Genomic DNA, 22,725 nt, shown 5'->3' on the forward strand with positions numbered 1-22,725 from the left:
CCGCCGCCGCCGCCGCCGCCGCCGCCGCCGCCGCCGCCGCCGCCGCCCAGGCTCGCAGCTGAAAGCGCTGCGGAGGAGCCAGCGCGGGTTAGCGGGCGGGAGGGCGGGAGGGCGGGGCGCGCGGGAGGGGGCGCTGCGGGCAGACGGGGCGGGGCTGGGCCGGGCTCCGCCCCCACCTAGCGCCCTGGGAACCCGGACTCCCCGAGACCCGGCAGTCGGGGCTTTCAACACGGCAAGGAAAGAGAAAAGAAAAAGAAGGAAAGACGGAGGAGATTTAAGGTAGTGCCGGGAACCTGGAAGCCTCACACCGCCCTGCCAGCACCCCCTTAAAACCTCCGGCAAGACTACTTGTTGCCTAAATAAATGACCTAGGTGCAAATGACCTCATCGCAGATAATTAAGTGTGTGGGTCAAAAGTTTTCTTTTTAGAGAATGAAAGAAAAAAAATTCACAAGCATAATTCTTCCCTTCCCGCCGCGCCCCCCCCCCCCCATTGAAGATTAAATTGGTGGAGATGTAAGGACATGACATTCAGGTTCCGCTCATCCTGCGCTAAATGGGCTTTTAAGGAAGCATTTGTCTGTGTGTTTGTGATATAGCAGTGGTTCTCATCGTGTAGTCCTGGGACCAGCAGTAGCAGCATCGCCTGGGAACTTCTTAGAAATGAAAATTCCCCAGGGCCCCAGCCCAGAGAGAGCTACTGAATCAGAAACTTCAAGCGCACTGAAGTTTGAGAACCAGTGGTATAGAGTCTTTAAATAAAAACCACCACCAATGGTGTGGCACCGTGTGGTCTGTTAGTATTCTTTAGAGAAACCTAAAAGGAAACCATTTCCAATGGAACGTTCCAATGGAAAAGTTACAGGGCCTGGTAGTTCAAATATTTCTAATAGTAGAGTTTGCAATATGACGACACAGATTAAATATGAAAAGTTCTTACAGGCTTGGAAATATTCTGAAGAGAAGAAAGCCTTCATTAGCACAAAAATTTTTCTCAGCCTTCACATAATATCTTCCATTAGAGTCCAAAGGGTATTTTCAGATAAACTCCCTTAGTGGTTTCATTGTCCCCTTTTGTCCATTTATTTTGTTGGCCTGCTTTTTCTTTTTATCTTCTTTCAACCATTTCCTTTTCACTCTCTGTTCTGGTTGATTTGTTCTACTTCAGTTTACAGGTTAAAAAGTGTTCCCCTTTATCTTTTTAAATATCCTCTTTTTTTTTTTTTCTCAACGTTTCCCCCGGCCCCGGAGAATGTTCGAGCTGAAAGGACTCTAGACATCAATCTCCCTTTACCGTCCGCTACAGCGCGACAAAAGAGGCAAAAATAAAGTGCAGGAACCAAAGGGAAAGGGAGTGCCAAGTTTCTTCATTACCCTTGACAAACCAAATACAAATGTAAATGTTATCACGGAAGACACGTGCATGCAGATCTGATTGGTGTTGCTATTTTAAAGCAAATAGGGCACTTCTGGCATTCTGCCTGCTAAACTGAGACCTTACTGCTATCTTTTAGTCATTTTGAGCCAGTGAGTTGTGGATGCGGCTGCTCTTAAGGTCTGGGGGGCAGAGGGGGGGGCACGCTAGGACTGTCTTTGGGTGAGGCTGTCCCTTGGTCTTACTGGAGATTCTACATCTGCCCCTATCTTTGACTGGGGGAGAAGGATTAGTGTTCTGTGATAAGTGGTGGCCTTTGCAGTTAATCAGTGACATAATCTCTGTGTCATTCAGTGACGTAAATCTCTGTGTCAACGTATCAAGCACATCCCTTAAATACTGTTTATGTCTATTCCAATGAAAAGACACAAACCTCCCAGCATGGGCATTTGTAAATATTAGAAATCAATCAACTAAAGGTTTGTAACACCTATGTGATAGGATACATTGTCTTTCCGTTTTTGTTTTTTTTTTCTGTCTGTTTGTTTGTTTTACACTTTTAAATTACTTGCTCAAGCTTCAGGAGTTCTGATGTTTCTCTAGAATATAAATGCTCGAGTCTATTTTCTCAGTGTCCAGCTAGAAAACTAGTCGGAACAATTCATTGAAAAAAAAATGGAAAATTAGAAATCACTATTCAATTTCTTTCTTAAATTTGACAGATGGCAATCCTCCAAAATATCTTTAAGTTCTTTTTTAGACTGGAGTTATAGGCACTTGAAGGCTTGTTCCCAAATCTTGATGTTGTTTTAGAAATTAAATACAGAAAGTATTATTAAGAAATGACATGGGCAGGACTTCCCTGGTGGGGCAGTGGTTAAGAATCCGCCGTGGTTCGAGCCCTGGTCCAGGAAGATTCCGCATGCCGTGGAGCAACTAAGCCCATGGGCCACAACTACTGAGCCTACGCTCTAGAGCCCATGAGCCACAGCCACCGAGCCTGCGTGCCACAACTACCGAAGCCCATGCGCCTAGAGCCTGTGCTCCACAACAAGAGAAGCCACCGCAATGAAGCCCGGGCACTGCAATGAAGACCAGGCCCCGCTCGCCGCAACTAGAGAAAGCCCGCGTGTAGCAACGAAGACCCAACACAGCCAAAACAGTAAAAAAAAATAAATTAATTTAAAAAAAAAAAAAAGTAATGACATGTGCCTCACTGCGACTGCTTTGTTGTTAATTTCAGTTAGATTATGAATATTGTTTTATTAGGGAAAGACGTTAAGAAAAGAACATAATTTATATATCCTCATTTCATATATGAATTATAGAGTGATGCCACGTATGATAATACATTAATTGCCTACTTGTAGTAGCTCTCCTCTTCCTTCTTCTTCCTCTTATTGTTGTTTTGATGTAAACCACAGATATGAAAGCAGCATAAAAAAACTTAAGTTGAAATCCTGCTTTTAAAACCTACCATGAGCTACTTGTCCTCAATACCATGGCTAGGATGTGGCAGTGCAAGGATTGGAACTAGGGAGTCTGGCTTCAAGGCCCGTGCTGTTAGCCACTCTGCCGTGCTGCCATCCAGAGAAGTGGCTTCTTTTACTCTGGGGGAAGATCTGTATTTTTCTCGTGTGCTCGTAAGTGATCTCACTGCTGGCTGACAGCAGAGGAGAGTCAATTTGCTAGAAACAGAGGTAAGGAAGGAATGAGATAAGATGAGGTCTAGGAAGGCAACCTAGTAAATTTTTCCAAACTCCAGTTTTTGAACCACTTAAATCTTGTAGGTACTTAGAAAAATGAGGACCTCTCTGACCTAAGGGACTGTGCTGGGGATTTCCCCATTCTTCCTTCCAGCTCTATTCTCTGCCCTTTTGCACTCTGCTCTGTGGCCCACGATGTTGGACCTCTGTGGATGGCATCAATCAGGCTCTCTTGCCCACTGGCTTCCTTTCACTTTCAGCCAATGGGAGGTAATGATGAAAGGCCTGTAGCAGGAGATGAAAGGGCAGGAGGAGAGAGATGTTGGGGTATTTATTCCCCAAGCTCCCTCCTGTTGGTCTTGAGCCTGGCAGTGGCCGAGTTTCTTTACCCCCGGCCACGAGTCTTGCGGGACAGTCATTTCTACAGCAACAGCTTGCTCCAGGTTCCTTAAACCGTTCCCTCCCCTTGGCCTTGTTATTTCTCCTACATGGCTCGCATTTCAGTAAACAGCCTTTTTCATCACACTCTCTTCAAGGACCACTTTTGAACGTACCACTTCTCCCAGGACCCAGGCCAAACAGGGACCCACCCAGTCAAAGCCACCCTCTGGGGCACTTGATCGGCTGCTGAGCAGGGACCACTGATGGAAGAGAAAGTTAACTCCACCTGTTGGAGCTAAAAAGGAGATTAGGCTCACTCACTGGAGAGCTATTTCTAGAAGCCTCCTCTGTAGGCCCCAAAGGAGTTTCTGGCCCATTGGGGGTAACGGCAAGTCAATAATTATGAACGGTGATAACAGCAGGAGTGAAGGTAAACAGGCATGAAACAGCTTATTCTTTCTAAGAGCTTCAGTGCTCTCCTTGATCTTTGAGAGAGAATGTCCAGATAGAGATGAGGGAGGTGGACAAATTCAGAAGGACCTGGTGTGATGATCCAGAGTTTGACCTGTATCCTGAAAGGTACGGGTGAGCTTTTTAAAGAAGGAATTTAAGCGTCCGTGTGGCTCTGTCAGATTTGTCTTTCAGAAAAATCACTTGGGCAATGGTGTGGGGGCTGGATCAGTAGAGTTTGCAATAAGGATACCAGATACAGGGTGACTGCGGTGTGATGGGGATCTGAACAATGGCAGTGGGAGAGAGACTGGGGAAAAAATACAATAATGTTAAAACTACAGGAGTCTTGACTGATTGGAGGTAAGAATGAACGAGAGGGAAGACCTAGGGCAATGGTCCTCAAGCCTGGCCACCACTGGAATCACCTGGGGAGCGTTAAAAAAATTCGGATGCCTGGGTTTCACCACCCTGAGATTTCAATTTAACTGGCCTTGGGCACTGGGATTTTTAAGGCTCCCCAGGTGATTCTAAAATGCAGCCAAGGCTAAGGATTACTGTCGTAGGCTGACTCTCAAGATTGGATGAGTAATACTCACCAAGCCAGGACTTTCAGGAGGAGGGGACAGGTTTAGGCAGACGAGGGTCAGGGAGAGATGATCAATTCAGTCTTGAGCCTGCTGACTTGGAGGCGGCAGTGTGATGTGAAAGGCAGTTGGACATCTGAGTCTGCAACTCAGAGGGAAGATGTCTGGATTGGAGCTATCAGTTTGAACTGTCAGTATTTGCAGGGTGTGGGTTTGGATGAGCCCATTTAGTGGACGGTGTGAAGGGTCAAGGACGGAGGCCAGGCTGCTCCTATCTTCCACAAACCCATCCTTTTCCTTTTAGGCTGCTCGCGGTTTCAATGTTAGCCTGATTTTACCAGGGTAAAATGAGGAGCAGAAAGGGAAAGGAAAAGACAGGGAATGGTCTGCAGTGGGCACTTGCCTGGGGATGGCCCTGAGGGACTTCACCACCGCCCTAGGGTCCAGCTTCCCTCTAGCTCCAAGAGTCTCTATCTGAACTGCTTTTCGTTCTGTAACTAATCTTAAGTATAACCTCCATCATTTTATAAAAATCCATCTGGAATATAGGTATTGCTTCAATTAAGCATAGCACATAGTTTATGGCAAAGTTTCAACATTTGGGTATCCAGTAAACGCATAAGGATTCCATGTTTCTCTTTGCATAGTACAAGTATTAGCCATGAACAGTGAATCAGATGTCTCACAAATGCGCACAGTGATGGTGAGTCATTGTCAGGACAGATACCATGGTGTACTAATTAAAATATGTATAACGATCCCTTTAGGTCAGTCTGAAACCAGCATCTTCTGGATATAAGCATATCCAGTCAGTTCGCATTAACTAGTAAATGAAGAGGCCTCTACATTCAGACACAGAGCACTTCACACACACACACAAAAGCCTATTTTTCCATCTAAACCAGAGATTTCACCAAACAGGTTCCAGGTAAAGTCAAGCTGCGCTTCACTCTCATACAGTGTTCTTCTAATAAGATTTTTCAACACTTCACGGAGCCACCTATATCAAGGCGAACATCTGAAAAGATGTGAAGTTCAGCATCTTCACTAAAATAAAGCCACACTTCTTTAACCTCACAGGCCCGGCGGTTGCTCCGCGTTGCCTATTAGCCCTGCCAGCTACAGTGCTGTACCCCGGGGAATACGGAGCACACCACCTCCCGCTAAACATGGATATTGGTTACGGTGGTTCAAGCAGATCTGACTACGGCATTCGTGGTCCACCTTAACAACAGCTCAAAGCTGTAACTATTGGTCTGCCTTTCCCAAATGGTGGTGCCAAATAACAGGAATTTCAAAACTAGGCAGAAATTCTGACACTCTGCATAATCTGCCTTCCTCTCCAGCTACAAATAAGGCTTTGTATTCCATTAGACTCACAGCAGGTGAAAACCCCAATTAGCGAATTCATTCTGGGGCCTCTTTCTACCTTCCTCCCACACACCACAGTTTAAAAAAAAAAAAAAAAAAAGGAAGTCTCAGCCTTTTCTCAAATCACAAGTAAATTAACCCTTGGATCTGCCCAATCAAGCCATGTACCACGTGAAGAATTTTCATAGGAAAGTGGCAGGCTGTTGAAAGATGTACCTTTCTTGACTTCATAATGGGGGGTTACAGAAAATTCTATTTCTCCAGATCTTACTGTTTTCGCCAAATCCATAAATACTCTCAGAATTTCTGATCAATCTAGAAATCAGTTTTCTTTTTACCTGAATACTCACAAAGCCAATATCATCTAAAGAATGATTAATGGACAGTCTGCTACGAGAGAGAATTATTTTTAAGTTATGTTCTTATTTTGGTGTATTCGAGGAGAGAGAAAATATTAAATTTCAGTTTAAACACTATGTTTTGGCCTTAGGGAGCGCACCAACTCTACATTTCATACTTTGTAAATATTTATTTGTCAAAGGAAATTCATCATTGGACTAGGATAGAGATTTGGTTTGAACGTTCGAAAAAAAAGCAAGACAGCTTTAGTTCTTAGAGTGATACACTTTGTCAAACTGCTTCTCTGGAAATAATTCACAACCCAGCTTTATTTATGAGAATATGATTAAAAAAGAGCAGCTTTGTCTTTTTTAATTGTTTTAGTCTTGTCACTTTTCTTGAAACAAGCCGTGGGACTTGTTATCCACAAGAAAATACTGAACATACATCAAATAGTAACACAGCTTTTAGAGGGAGTCATCTGTTACTGTCAGAGGTTCATTTCATTTCGAGGCTTTTTAATTAAAATGCAAAATTCTACACACATTCCTGCCTATCCTAGCCCTTTCTGAAATACTCGAATCTCATAAAAAAGTTAAATGCTAATGTAACCATTTTGAATACTTATGACTTGGTTCTTGAGATTCCGAAAAAAGTAAACAAAGGAATTACCAGTCAATTAAGCGAACAAGGAAGTCCTCCTAAGTTGAAACAGATAAGGAAAATTTAATATTCAAATGCTACCGAATGAAGACACTGGGTTTTTTTTCCCCTTTGAGATGAGTATCTACCAGGATCAAAAGAGCATCTTAATCTTCAGGAAGCGTCGCTGTATATTCTGGCAGAAGCATTAACTCCAGCAAAGCAGAGCTCTAGACCAATTCTGCCCCTAGAGGCCAGTCACTTAACCCCTCTGGAGCTCCGGTGACTCTTCTGTAAAATTCGGACACTACCGCAACAGGCCAAAGTAGGGGTCAAGGGACATAATGACTATGAAAGCGATTGGAAGGCTGGGGGATGCCATGTTAATGCAAAATAGCCTGTTGTGCAGGGTTAATTCCTTAAAGGAAACCCAGTAAGTCCAGGAACAGTGTTAGGAATATGGCACAAAATAAATCAGCACTGTCACTTTAACTTTTCATTTTTAGACTGTTGTATGAGGGAAGACAAGCGGTCCAAGAGTTTCAGTCTTTCCTCTTTAACAACTTGCAAAGGGAACTTTTACTTCTTTTGTTTTCTACACTTAAGAAGGAAGCAAGTAGGTAAAATAAGATTTCTTTTTTATTTTTTTGGAAAATAAATCACTAACCACGAGCCTGAGATAGGAGTAAAATTCACACCATACTCTATTACTTTTTGGGGCTGAGGTTAAAATATCAATACGATTCACACATGTTAAAAGATGTATTCACATTCATACTGGCAGAGAGCAGAACCCTAGAGTAGTAAGAGAACAAGTGAATATTGGTTTTATGGGGGACAGTGGGAGGGAAAGATTCCCTGCACCCTGATGGAGAAGTACTCTTGGTGCAGGCACTGAACAGCCAGGATGTGGTAGGAATCCCTAAAAGGGGAAATGGAGGTTAAAAACCAATTTAACCGGGACTTCCCTGGTGGCGCACTGGTTGGGAATCCACCTGTCAACGCAGGGGACACGGGTTCGATCCCCGGTGCGGGAAGATCCCTACATGCCGCAGAGCAACTAAGCCCGTGCACCACAACTGCTGAGCCTGTGCTCTGGAGTCTGTGAGCCACAACTACTGAGCCCGCATGCCTAGAGCCCATGCTCCGCAACAGAAGAAGCCCCCACAATGAGAAGCCCGCACACCGCAGCGAAGAGTAGCCCCTGCTCGCCACAGCTAGAGAAAGCCCGTGCGCAGCAACGAAGACCCAACTCAGCCATAAATAAAGAAATAAATAAATAAACAAACACTCTTACTTAAAAAAAAAGACCAGTTGAACCAATTAGCCAAGGGCTGAACCTTATACTTCAGTTCTAGTTTATTTTTGTCAAGACATTTTTTGAAAACAAAAGGGAAATATGAATACAAGGGATTTTAATTAATCCACAAATTCCCAAGAAATCTTTTTTATGTCCCATACCTAGACTAAGTTTCGCTATTAAATATTCCCCTGTATTCGTTTCTTTAAATGACTGCAATTGTGGTATATTTATGGGGCATTTATATATGTCTTTGCTTGTGAAACTCTTCTCATTTTTCATTACTATTAGTAAAACCTGGGAAGTGTTTGGAGGATGGCCTTGGGAATATTTTAATATTTCAACATTGTAATCAGTTTCCTCTACCAGAGGGACTCAAATATGGCCTTGATCTGAAGGAGCTTACAACCTAGTGGAGGGGAGGAGACAGATTCACACATGATGAAGCACAATATCACAGATTCTAAACACAGAAATAGAGACACGCAAAAAAAAGCAAAAAGAGAACGGGGGTTAGTTTGACCTCTTGGGATCAGGGAACATACATTTTAATTAACAGCTAACTAGGCCTAAGTCACCAGGTTTCATGCATGGTTTTGTTAGTGGAAGAAGAGCCAAAGCAAGTTTCTTAAGTTGACTCTGCGAGCTAATCTCTCATATTAATAAGTTACTAAGGCACAGATACTTTTTTTAATGTTAACATACTGCTGTGTTATGAAATCAGATTATGCTTTTTGGGAGTTCAAAAACGTATTGTGCCAATATAGGGTTTTGTATCTCAGGACGACTCAGAGGCAGAAAATACCAACGTCCCCATTAGAATATGAGCTCACATTCCTGAGTTAATATCAAGCCTGTAGTGTGGAAATCTAGACCTTCACAGCTTGAATTACTCTCGTCCCCCAGAAGCTTCTTCTCATATAATGGATAGAGAAGAAAAAATTGCCATCACCTGTACTTCTGAATGTTTTTCGTTTTAAACAGAAATTAACTTAAATTTGGAGTGGGAAGAAACAAGCTTGAAAAAGAGGGTATGGATTAGAATGGGAATGTACACTAAGGAGACTACATTACACTAGTCCAGTTACGAGAAGATAAAGGCCTGGGATAAAGAAAATGGCACTGGGAATTGGTGGAAAGGTTGAATTCAAGACAGGTCACAGGATGAAATCAACACTGCTTTTCAACCAATTGGAGGCGAGGACTGGAGGAAAGGGAAGACTAGGATTTTTGATAACGGCAGCATTAGCTGAGGATTCAGATTTGTGTTTATACTATGTATGTATTTATACCTCACACTGTTCCACAGAGGCTTTAGGGCAACTGATAAGAATGTATAAATTTCAAAAATTAATAGATAAAATTAAGGATTAAGGAAGTAGAATAAAATATGAAGAAGGGAGGAAAAGTTATAACACACATTTGAAGACCACAGGGCTTGGTATACCTAGTAAATTTAGCTATGTACACCAGCCAGAATGAGAAAGACAAACAAAACAAACAAAGTGTTGGGAAGGATGTGGAGCAACTAGAACTCTCATGCTTTGCTGACAGGAATTTAAGTTGGTACAACCACATTGGAAAACTGTTCGGCAGAATGTATAAAAGCTGAACATATACATTCCCTATGACCCAGAAATTTCACGGCTTGATATATTTCCAAAAGGGATGTATACATATGTTCAACAAAAGACACATTTTAGGATGTTTATAACATCATTTTTTGTATCAAATATCTATGAACAGTGGATTATAACATTTAGCACATTTACACAATGAATTATTATACAGCAATGAGAATGAACAACTTCATGCAACGGGGATGAATCCAAGTCTTAAAAAGTCAGACATAAGAGTGTACATGCTGTATGATTCCATTTATATAATGTACAGAACCAGGCCAGATGAATTTACGGTGTTCAAAGTCAAGATAGTGGTTACCCTTGGAGCCTGGGTAATAATTAGAAGCGGGCACAAGGGAGCTTCGCTGTAATATTCTATTTCTTGATCTGGATACTGGTTACATGGGTGTGTCCAGACTGTGAAAATTCTGTGTATATTTAAGACTAAGCCTTTTTTGATATATCAATATATTTCAATAAAAATTTTAAAGGGAATATAATTTCGCTGTGGGCTTCCTGGATGCCAAAGTGAAAGGAAAAATATAAAAGGAAATATGATCGATTTTATTATTTGGATTATGGATAAGGGGAAAAGAACACAATTCTTTAAGTGAAGCAAAGTAAAATCTAAATTCTGTTCTTAGATCTAAATAAAATCATTGCCTGGATTTTCAGATGGGAGACACTGCATGATGTCAACCTTCAATAAAGTCACTTTCAGTAGTTGTCTTTACAGTGCCTCTCAACGTAAGTTAAGGGTATGATGTAAGCTTATGGGGATCAAGGCAAAGTGGTCCAAGAATGTAGCTTTCTGATGGCCAGGCCTGAGGTATGGATAAAAAAACACGGTACAGCACTTTCCCAAACTACAGGTCATGAACCGTTAATAGGTCTTCAAATCTATATAGTGGATCACCACTAATGTTGTTTGTAATGAAACAGAAAAGAATAGGAAATATGAGGATGAATTAGGTGGCAAGGATAAGCCATGTTTTGTGAAACTCTTCTTTCCATTGCATACACATACATGGAGAAATATTTATAGATAGAGATATGTGCGCGTTTGCACTGGCATGCTATATAATATGTAATTTTTACTGTGGATTGGTCAAAAAAGATGAAAGCTAGAAACCTCTACTGCATAGAGAAATGGATAGACTGTATGCTTATGGCACACTTATGCAAAAACAGAATTTCTCTAGACTAAGATCTGGAAGCAAGCGAGGGGCAGACAGTTTGCAGTTTTCTTCCCCAGTTAGGGCTGGAGCAGTACAAGAGATTGAAGGGGAATGAAAAGATTCAGGAGAGGGAACAAGCTAGGGAGGCATTCATCAAGTCTGAAGTTCAAGCCACACGAGGTGCTGCAGGGGCTGAGAGTACGTTTCAAGTTTTAGGGAGTGTCTTCTCTGCCAGCTGTTCGTTTGCATGGCTGTTTGAAAGTACGCTCAGAATCGCTCAGCCCTTTCTTTTTATTCCGAATGGCAAGGTGATACTGTCACATTGCAGAAGGAAAAACACTGCTGCTAAAAGTATTGCCAAGGGAAGTAACAGGCAGCTCACGCTACTATACACAACTGTATGTTGCCTGTCTGAGCAACACACTTCAAAACATAAACTGAGAAATAATCCTTCTGCTCTCGTGTTGCAATGGGACCTCATCTGAAGCCCTTGCTAGCATGCCCCGGTCGAGGCCAACAAACTGGCAAGTGTGTGCCTGATAGAAGAGTGACATTTTAGGGCTGAATGGTCTCCATTCTATCTAATACCTATAAATTTATCCTATTACGTGCTTGGGGGAAACTATCTGAATAAGTGTTTTTGAAGACTGGCAATGATTATGCTTACACAAAAAGACCAAAAAAAAAAGAGAGATTCTTATATGACTGTAGGAACACTTTTTTTTTCTTTTTGGATTGTTTCGAGGTTACACTGGTTTATAACATTATAGAAGTTTCATGTGTACTACATTATATTTCTACTTCTGTATACAGTCTATGGCTATGGGGATACGATGTGTATTAAGAGTAAAAATAATAACAGCTTTGAGAATAAAATTCTTTTCAAAAGAGTGGCCAGCTAAGAGAGTAACCAGAAGAAAGTCATAACCTTTCTTCAGTATTAAATCACAGCGGTATTCATTAAATTCCCAGCAGTAAGTGGTTAATAGATGGTATTTCTCATCTGTATTTTGTATATTGTAAAATCACTAGACTATGGATACTGTATCTCCACCATTGGCTGAGAAGCTACAAACCAACTGCCTAACCCAGCAACGATTACTCACAAAGCAAGAATTATCATAGCACATCTTGTTTTACATGCATCTAAGTTCAGAGTCCTCTCAGTCTACAAAACATGCTGATAACTTTTCTCCAGTACCTTGTGATATACTGCAAAATGGACACAAATTCTGGCCCTCTCCCTGGTATCCAGCTCTTGCAGCGTATTTCCTCCCATCAGAAGGTGGAGTCTTTCTCCACACGTGGTATCTGGAATGACTCTATGACATGACTTGCTTTGGCCGATAGACAATATCAAATGTGACACGAGCACAAACTTGACAAGTCTCCATGTAAAATAGCCTGGGCTAGCCTGTTGGATGATGAGACACACAGACCTAGCTGCATCTGTTCCTAAATGACCTGTCAACCATAAGACGTGCGAATCACGTCATGATAGCTCATGCAGCCACTAGCTGACCACAGATGCATAAGCAGGCCCAGCAAAGAATACAACAGCCCCCCTCATGCACATTTTGGCTTTCCATGATTTGTCACCTGTGGCCAGCTGTGGTCTGAAGATGTTACATGGAAAATTCCAGAAATGAACAATTCTTAAGGTTTAAATTGCACGCCATTCTAAGTAGTGTGCTGAAGTCTCATGCCATCAGTCTCACCCAGGATGATCCCTTTGTCCAGCATATGCTGCCCATTAGTGAATTAATGGCACCGTCTGGGTTATCAGATTGACTGTTGCAGTATCACATTGCTTGTGTTCAAGTCACCCTTATTTTCCTCAATAATGGCCCCAAAGCATAGGAGTAGTGATGCTGGCAATTCAGATATGCCAAAGAGAAGCCGTAGATGTTTCCTTTAAGTGAAAAGGGGAAACTTCTTGACTTAATAAGGAAAGAAAAAAAAATCATATGACGAGGTTGCTAAGATCTACGGTAAGAACAAATCTTCAATCTGTGAAATTGTGAAGAAGGAAAAAGAAATTCATGCTACTTTTGCTGTTGCACCTCAAACTGCCAAAGTTAGGGCCACAGTGCATGATAAGAGCTTAGCTAAGATGGAAAAGGCATTAAATTTGTACAATGATATTCTGAGAGAAAGACCACACTCATAACTTTTATTACAGTATATAGTTATAATTGTTCTACTTTATTTTTATTGTTGTTAATCCCTTACTGTGCCTAATTTATAAATTAAACCTTTTCATAGGTATGTATAGGAAAAAACATAGCATATGTAGGGTTCGGTACTATCTGTGATCTCAGGCATCCACTGGAGGTCTCAGAACGTATCTGCCATGGATAAAAGGGGACCACTGTAGTAGCTGGTCCAGAGGACCAAAATGGGCCAGTCTATCCATCAAATAGTGAGCTAAATAAATAGTTGCTGTGTTAAGGGATCTACAAAGTATGGCTCATGGATCAATCTGGCCTGTGGCCTGTTTTCATATAGCCTCCCACCTAAGTATGATTTTTACATTTTTAAAGAGTTGTAAAAAACATAATATGCAACAGTGTCCATATGTAGCCCACAAAGCCTGAAATATTTACTACTTGGTCCTTTATAGAAATGTTTGCTGACCCCTGTGGTAAGCCATTAAGTTTTGGGGTAGTTTGTTATACAGCAAAAGATAGCTGATACACATCTACTCCCAAGAAAGAATGTTAGACACTGAGACTTTCTCACAGAACTCAGCTGATATCTGCTCAATTTATCCTTGGTACTTGCCGTCTAGGTGCTTGTTAACTAAGATAACACTTGAAGTTCTTTTTGTATTGTGCTTCTCAAAATTAAGATTTCTAAGGCTAGGCAGTAGAACAAGTATACAGTTTTTAGCAGCTTTATTCATAATATTCCCCAAACTGGAAACAACCCAAATGTCTACCAGCAGCTGAACAGATCAACAAAATGTGGTACATATCCATACAATAGAAAGTACTACACAATTAAAAAGAAACGAACTACTGATTTTCAAACTACTGATATTCGAAGTCATTATGCTGAGGGTAAGAAACCAGCCACACAAAAATACTGTACGATTCCACTTATATAAAATACTCAAAAATGCAGACGAATCTAAAGTGACAGAAAGCAGACCAGTGGTTGCCTGGAGCCAGGGGGGAAGGGAAGAATGGCCTGCAAAGGAGCACAAGGAGGCTTGTGGAGGGATGAGAATATTTTGTACTCCGACTGTAGTAGTGGTTTCACGGGTATATATCTGTCAAAAATCAGTAAATTGTACACTTTAAATGGATGCAGGTTATTCTGTGTAAATTATCTTTTAATAAAGTTGATTTTTAAAGTTCTTTTTTAAAAAGCATTTGCCCTAAAATAAAATTTAACATTCACAAATGTATATACAGTTGGACAAAAAAAATGAGGTGCATTACACAGGATGTTTATATAAATATAGGACAGATTCAGGCCATGCTGTTAGTCCCTTCTGATTAATTCTGAAAATATCAGAACATTAGATTCAGAAGTGACCTTAAAGCTTAATGAATTACATCCTCTCATCCAATACGGAAATTGCCTTTGGGGGTGAGACAGTCATTTCAGCCCTGAGTATCTACTGTTTAAGCAGTTTACTGCTTTTTAGGGCAGTAGATTCTGTGTTTTGGTAGCTCAGTTACAAAATTTTCCTTAATATTTACTAAAAATTTGCTTTCTTGTAACTTCTGCATATGTACTTGAATCTGTTCTTAGGGCAAAACAGGAAAAAATAAAGTGAGGAAAAATACAAACAAACGAACAAAACCAAACAACAAAACACCAACCAAAACGCAATAAAACACATTTCCTCTAACCTTCTAAATATTTGAGGCCCCCTACCGCATTCTCCTTAATGCCACTTCTCTCTAAGCTAAATCTAAATACCTGTATTTACTTCCATTTTTTTAAGCCTTATATAATACAGCCTATAGACCCTTGGCTAGTCTGGTGACACTTTAAGAAACAAGATCCATTTAAAATGTGATATCCAGAACTGAGTAAGTGGTATGCTTAGACCCTTTTTTGCCCTATTAATGCCATCTACAACTGCTGTAGCATTTTAGTTTTGTACATGCCATCAAACGTTTTGTCATACTGAATTTGTGGATTACTACAAACCCAAGCGTTTTTAAACACAATCTGATATTAATTAAGCTCTGCTTTCCTCCTGCATTTTTAAATTGATTACTGAGCCTAAATGTGAGATTTATGTCTTATTTAAACATGCTTTCATATTTCATCTTGTAATAAGAAATTACCTCTCTGATTTCAATCTATTAGAATTTTGATATATTTATCATATAAAGTATTAACAACTTTTGTCAATTTCAAATTTATTAATCAATATAGCTATTATCTACAATCATTCCATCAGTAACTGAGTACCTATTGTGGATTCAGTTATATTAGGTAGTAAAGAGACCACAATGGATCAAAATGGTCCTTATCTTCTTGGCATTCATAGACTAGAGCAGGAAACATATGTATAAACAAACAATCCCAATTTAGTTAGGTAAGTGCTGGTGAAAAGCTGTGCTCACTGAATACAGCCAAAGGAGGGTTCACAGAGGTAGTGATGCATGGGTAAAATTGACTAACTGAGGTCTTCAGGTAGAGGGCTGAGACTGTGGAAGAAAAGCTGATGAAAGAAGAAATAGCCATGTATAAAGGCATGGCTATCTAAAATACAGGTCCAAGGATAGAGATTCTATTGCATGTTAACCCTGATCTACCAATTGATATTCTTTGGATGTCTTTATCAGCTGCAAATTCACCCTATTACCCAGCCCACTGTTCTTTATTTTGTTCCCAAGATCCTCAAAAGAGAACTTGAAAAATGTGGTGTAAAATCATAATATACACCGTCTATAGTAGTCCTCTCATCTAACCATTGAGTAGCCATAATAAAAATGGAAATGAAGTGAATGTGGCATGACACATTTTGAGGAGATCATGCTGACTCTCGGGAGCATATTCTTCTAAGCACCCATTATTCATCACTTCAATGTCATTTTCTAGGATTTTTATTGCTTGTCAACATCAAGCTGAATGGTTTGCAATTTTAAAAATTCATCTTCTTTTAATGCAAATCAAAACTACAATCAGGGGCTTCCCTGGTGGTGCAGTGGTTGAGAATCTGCCTGCCAACGCAGGGGACACGGGTTCGAACCCTGGTCCGGGAAGATCCCACATGCCGCGGAGCAACTAAGCCTGTGCGCCACAACTACTGAGCCTGCGCGTCTGGAGCCTGTGCTCCGCAACAAGAGAGGCTGTGACAGTGAGAGGCCCGCGCACCGCGATGAAGGGCGGCCCCCGCTCGCCGCAACTGGAGAAAGCCCTCGCACAGAAACGAAGACCCAACACAGCCAAAAATAAATAAATAAATAAATTTATAAACAACAACAACAACAACAACAAAACAAAACTACAATCAGGTACCACCGCACACTGGTCAGAATGGCCATCGTGAAAAAGTGTGCAAATAACAAATGCTGGAGAGGGTGTGGAGAAAAGGGAACCTTTCTACACTCTTGGTGGGGATGTAAATTGGTGCAGCCACTATGGAAAACACTATGGCGGTTCCTCGAAAAGCTAAAAATAGAGCTACCATATGATCCAGCAATCTTACTCGCCCCTATGTTCACAGCAGCACTATTTATAATAGCCAAGACATGAAAACAACCTAAATGTCCACTGACAGATGAATGGATAGAGAAGATGTGATATATATAAAATGGAATACTACTCAGCTATAAAAATAGAATGAAATAATGCCATTTGCAGCAACATGGCTGGACCTAGAGACTACTATACTAAATGAAGTGAGAAGGAGAAAGACAAATACCATACGATATCACTTATATGTGGAATCTAAAATATGATACAAATGAACTTATCCATGAAACAGAAACAGACTCACAGACAAAGCACACAGACTTGTGGTTGCCGAGGAGAAGGGGGAGGTGGGGGAGTGATGGATTGGGAGTTTGGGATTAGCAGAGGTAACCTATTATATATATGATGGATAAAAAACAAGGTCCTGCTGTATAGCACAGGGAACTATATTCAATGTCCTGTAATAAACCATAATGGAAAAGAATATGAAAATTCATATATATGTATAACTGAATCACTTTGTTGTACAGCATAAACTAACATAACATTGTAAATCAACTATACTTCAGTAAAATAAATTTTTAAAAAAAGGAAAAAAATCATCTTCTCTTTACTTTTTAAATGTCAAAATAATGCTTTCTGGTCTACTTATATGACATCACCAATCCTCTTCCCATGTTTTCTCCAAGACCACCACCAGTAGCTCTTTCCATGGGAGGAGGAGTAAGGTTTTAATTGGTATTAGGTAAAAAGAACACATTCCCGTTGAGTAGAACGAGGGGCTATGTACCCAAATAGAGGTTAGACATTAGAATCACATGACAGCACTTCCAGCAAATCAGATGTGGCCTCTGAATTGATTTTATTTATTTTACAATGAAACCACCATGAGTTGAGACTGCCTCTGAGATAGTCTAGAAAAGAATCCTGTTCCCATTAAACTTGAATAAATTTTGGTTGGATTTATGTCATTTTATTTTATTTTTTTATTAGTTATCTATTTTATACATATTAGTGATTGTATATATGTCAATCCCAATCTCCCAATTCATCTGGATTTATGTCATTTTAAAAGCCAGGATAGTTTCCTAAAAACAAGTGATTTAAATGTTTCAGACTGTATTTAGTTGTTCTTTATTCATCTGTGGCCCTCTAATGAATTTATGTCCTTCAGTAAAGAAGTGATTCTCTATTTCTGACTAAAGAGTCATGGCAATGGCACTTGAAGGGTTAAGAAGGTTAGCTGAGATTTGTTTCATTGTTTTTTGGTGATTGCTTTTTGTTTGGTGAGTAAACAAGGTACTATACCTAGCGTCTTTTAGTTATAGAGCAAAATAATATTTACTTTTCTGAAATTGTACCCTAAATCTATGCAAATGTCCAATTTGCATCACCCACAAGCCTCCCTGTATTTTGGCAGATTTTAACTAGAGCGAAACAGTTGGCATATATTTATATTCATATTGTAAATATATTTACAATTATAATTAAATGTAAAGACATGTATGCAAAACATAGACTTGGCTCAATGCTCTCTTTATAGATGAAATGTGATCGTAGAACTTGACAGGAGATCATTCACTGAGGGGAAAAGTGGTTGATCCTCCCCTTGTCTCTACTCTTTGACGACATTGGTTATATTTCAAGATTCTGAATGCTGTAAGTGAACATTTTACTGAAGAAGCATCTTTACCCATGGCAAAAATAAATGTGCCACCTAAAACTAACAGTCGTTCATGAGTTTCAATGAAGAGAAAATGCAAATGGTTAAAATAAATTCCATTATTTATCAGCAGTAAATCCAATATTTTTTGGTAAAACAGACTTCACAGAAGCTCTACGTATGTTAGCTTTTCCTAAACCTTGCTACATAGTGTCAGTTCTTTCTAATATATAATCAAGGGAATTTTGTGTTGGGAAGAAAACTTCTCATCTCTGTGAAGGACAGTTAGAGGAGAGGTAGGGAAAAAGAAGAAAGACCATGCATGAGGATTAAGCGTAAGGGTATGAACTGAACGCATTTCAACCATTATTTTAAAAAGACTGATGTGAAAAAAAGGTCGTGTTTTGAATCAAGTGGAGTCTGATTTCCAATTTTAGAATATTTCCAAATTTAGTAATAACATGAATTATTCTGAAAATGAAGACAGAAATACAAAATAGCCATAAATAATTCTGAATAAAATTCATCCACTGGTTTTTCTTTTTAAATTTCATAACTTTCTATATGAATCTATCAACTTGTGTTTCTCAACTCTTCTGACTAAAAGAAACTTCAACAAACTTTAATAATAATGAATTTAATCAAACTTTAGGTGAAATTTCTTAGTGAAAGAGCCAACAGAGTTTGATTAGGTTGTGGCTAAATTTCACTTTTTAACATAAAAATGAACAAAAGTACAACAGTTGAAATCCAACAACAAAAAAACCTTCAGAGGAATGAAAATGGTTATGTTTTCACAGATGGGGTTTATATTTATATGTATCTTTTCAACCTGGCAAATTTAAATCTAAGATACAAATTCAGACATAGTTTTCCGAATGGTGAGGAAAGCCTAAAATATTGCCAACCCTACTGAATTAAATTATGGTTTTGAAAAATTACACTTTAAGGCCAGGAGGTTTCTTTCTTTTCTGAGGTTAGCTCTCTGAGGCAAGTGCCACCAACTTGTTAAAACAGTAATTACCAAAGTTTTGTATTGTCATAAAAACTCACACTTAATTTGGTCCTCATAACTGCTCTGGCCTGGTCTACTTTTCATCTTAGTCACTATTTATTCTCTGATTTGAGAGTAATGTTAAGTGCCACAAATGTCTTGTTGAGAATGATAAAACATGTAGGCTAGTTTTTTGTGAAGAGCTTACCTTTAGAGAGAAAAAAGAAAATGAAAATATCAAGGAGATAAAGAAAATATTGTTTGTGACCTCATCTAGGAATGGTAGTATTGTCAGCAGACTCATAACACCTTCCTCCCCAACGTGATGGCTAGCCATGAGGTGAACGTGCTCACGACATGCGTGGTGGCATTTCAACTGGGGAAATAGCTGATATATGGAGGCATGACGAGCAATACTTCTGGCTCCAACCCGGATATTTTATTGATACTTCCCAGTAAGGATCTGCATTTGCAGGAAGAATAGAGAGGAGAAAGAAAGTCATGAAGACAAAGAATTCTTGGTGATAGGATCCTGAGAAAGAGAAAAAAAAGAACCAGCTAAAGAGGCTCTGTGGAGCTCAGGAGTCTGGAATCTCAGCCTAGAAATTGAGTATATGTTGAGCCATAGAGAACTCAACTCTCAGTTTGGTTATCATTCCTTTCCTATCACTGCCATGGTGAAGTGTCAGAAAGGAAATGTAAACTCCTTCCTCAAGAAGTACAATAAAGAACTGTTTCTTATGATTAAGTTCTGTTCTTCCCATTCCAATTCCCCTTAAAGATAATACTAACGACACACACACACACACACACACACACACACACACACACACACACACCTCTTTTTTTTATCACTCTCCTCCTCTCCCTCTTACACCTTGCTTTGGAATTGGCTGGTGCTTTGCATTTCCAGTCATTTATCACACATCGTGTAGACCCAAGGTTTTAGATATTAAATCATTCAGACTGTCAATCTACGTAGGAAGCACCCTCAATGTCTTTAAAATGCTATTCTGGAGCATTTAAAGAGAGCCATCTGCAATAAGAACGATCATTAGATGATGATCCACAGTACTGGGTCACAGATGGAGAAAGTAATAGTATTTGAGAGCCATTTTCATGTTAATGTTATAGATTACATATTAAAGAAATGTGCCAGTAATGAAGCAAAAAACAAAGAGGGCCATTGGAGAAGAACAGTTATGCTATTGAAAGCAATGATATAATAAGCAGAATGGCCCCAAGCCATCTGCTTTTAAAGCTCACCATATTTAGGCTGTTAGGACCATTCCATTGTCCATGGAGGTGCTATTCTGAGATAACAAGGAAGTGGGAAAAGCTAATATAAATTAAACTACTGTCAATAATTTAAAAAAACTTTATTATAACTTGTTTTTTTTTTCCCTACAAACAAATCTAATGCTCTCAGAGCATACCAGTGGGATAATATAACCTTTTTTGCTCTTTTTAGGGCATTAAAGAAGAGTTAGGCCAACTTGAGATATTTACCATTTGTGTAAAAAGAAGCAAAATTCTTAAATACATAGATACTTGTGAGTGAAGAGACAAAAATTTCAGCTGGTTCTTTCAACCTTAGAATTATATCTCTAAGGGATATACAGGGAGATACACACACACACCAACATACATAATAAATATATAAGCACAAAATAATTTAACAAATGGAGAAAATACTGGAAAATACCTCAATTGCTACCTTTCTAATTAATGATCACATATGCACTACAGAATATATGACAAGTTAAAAGGAGTTAACTTTTCACATTTGGGATTTTTTTGTTTGTTTCTTAGTGTTAATTTATGCACATCACAACTCTGGAGAGACTAGAAAAGAAGCACAAACTATGGTGCTTACAGTCTTAAACTGAGGCTTTTAGATATTGATTTTCATTAATGCTCTCCTCTAAAATGGTTTCAGTCTTTTGTGCTTCCCCAATTAAAACTTTATCCTTAGGTTTTGCAATTTGGATCTTGTAAGGAGATAAAGAAGGAAGAAAAAAAGCTTATGATTCAGGGGCGTAATAAACTCCAGCTGGCGTATCCTGAGCCTAGTTATGTCAAAATAAATAAATGATCAAAAATAACCTTATTAAAAAACAAAATCATATTGCGACTTTGGAAAATAAATTCAGGTAAAACAAATGAAATGAAAATGGGAAGGATATTAAAATTCAGAACCTGATTGATTATGTATTAGCCAGATCAAAGCCTCTGGGTGATAATGAGCCACTGAACAGGGATTACCACCTGTCCTGTTCAACTAGCAGCTGGACCTACCAAGAATAGCTGGACAAGAACACTTATATAAAATTAGCCTTTAGAAGCATAAGCTAAGTTTTTTAACCTGCTTCTCAGTTCTGCATCTTTATCACCCATGCCAGAAATAAAAAGCTTTATATATTTTGATGCTGTTTTGCCTTAGGGAAAACACAGCTTTGAACACCACTCTTCCCCACCAGCTTGCTACCAAGTAACAGAGGTTGTCTTCTACGCCTGAGAAGCTAGGATGTAGATGCACTTGGGCTTTCCTGTCACTGCCTCATCTTGTGCTCTTATATGTAAGCCTCACAAATTCTTTCAAAAGGCAGTAGAAGCATAAATTCTAAACAAAAACCAAATTATTAAGAGTCATTTATCCCTATACTCCTACTCATATATCATCATTTCATTGGACCCTATTTAAAATGACAATAGATATGCACACCTGCAAAGTTGATCAAATGATTTTGATTCAAGATGGTATGTTGAAAAATGAGGCACATGACAATATTTATTTGGTGCTCTAAACTGTTTTAAAGTCAGAAATCTGTTTTGAGAGGTATGATGGAACAAGTGAATGGGTAAGTCAAAAATAATCTGCTGCCTTACTGCGCAAAGTGTGGTTCATAGACCAGCAGCGGCGGCGGCGGCGGCGGCGGCACCAAAGAGCTTATTAGAAACACAGAATCTCAGATCTCACTCTAGACTTACGGAGTCAGATTCTGGGTTTTTAACAAGATTCTCAGACGACTCTTATGCACATTAATATCTGAGGATCAATGTTTCTCTGTGTTCAATCAGGACCTCTCTTGCTTTGTTCAGTTTGTACTGGAATGCTTTTATTTGAACAATACATTTTAGCACAAACCAATGCCTAGGAAGTCTGTGTATTAAAACAACTAATACTTACGGGATGCCTACCATGTATAAGTGTAGCCCATACAGATTGCACATAAAGAGGAAGTTCAGCATAAGACTATTATACAGGAGGTTTCCTGACATTAGGACATCTGTATAACGGAATACCTTTTTTTTTTCCATTAGACTCTAATCTGAAAGTTTATGTGTCTGAGGTAACTGAGAATAGAATTTTTCTACTCCCACAATGCAAGGTAAAAGGTAGAAGAACGGAAGAGGGAACCGAGGCGGGAAAGGTGGGGGTGGGGGTGGGGG

At 39.5% G+C, this 22,725-nt stretch overlaps 1 protein-coding gene across 1 annotated transcript in view; it reads right to left on the reverse strand.

Moving 5' to 3' along the window:
* Positions 1–22,725, reverse strand: part of DMD (dystrophin) — a 2,107,962-nt gene that overhangs the window by 152,924 nt on the left and 1,932,313 nt on the right. The window lies entirely within an intron of this gene.

This window comes from Monodon monoceros, unplaced genomic scaffold (genome assembly GCF_005190385.1).
Source record: "Monodon monoceros isolate NGI ecotype Baffin Bay Population unplaced genomic scaffold, NGI_Narwhal_1 Super_Scaffold_22, whole genome shotgun sequence".
Taxonomy (NCBI): Eukaryota; Metazoa; Chordata; class Mammalia; order Artiodactyla; family Monodontidae; genus Monodon; species Monodon monoceros.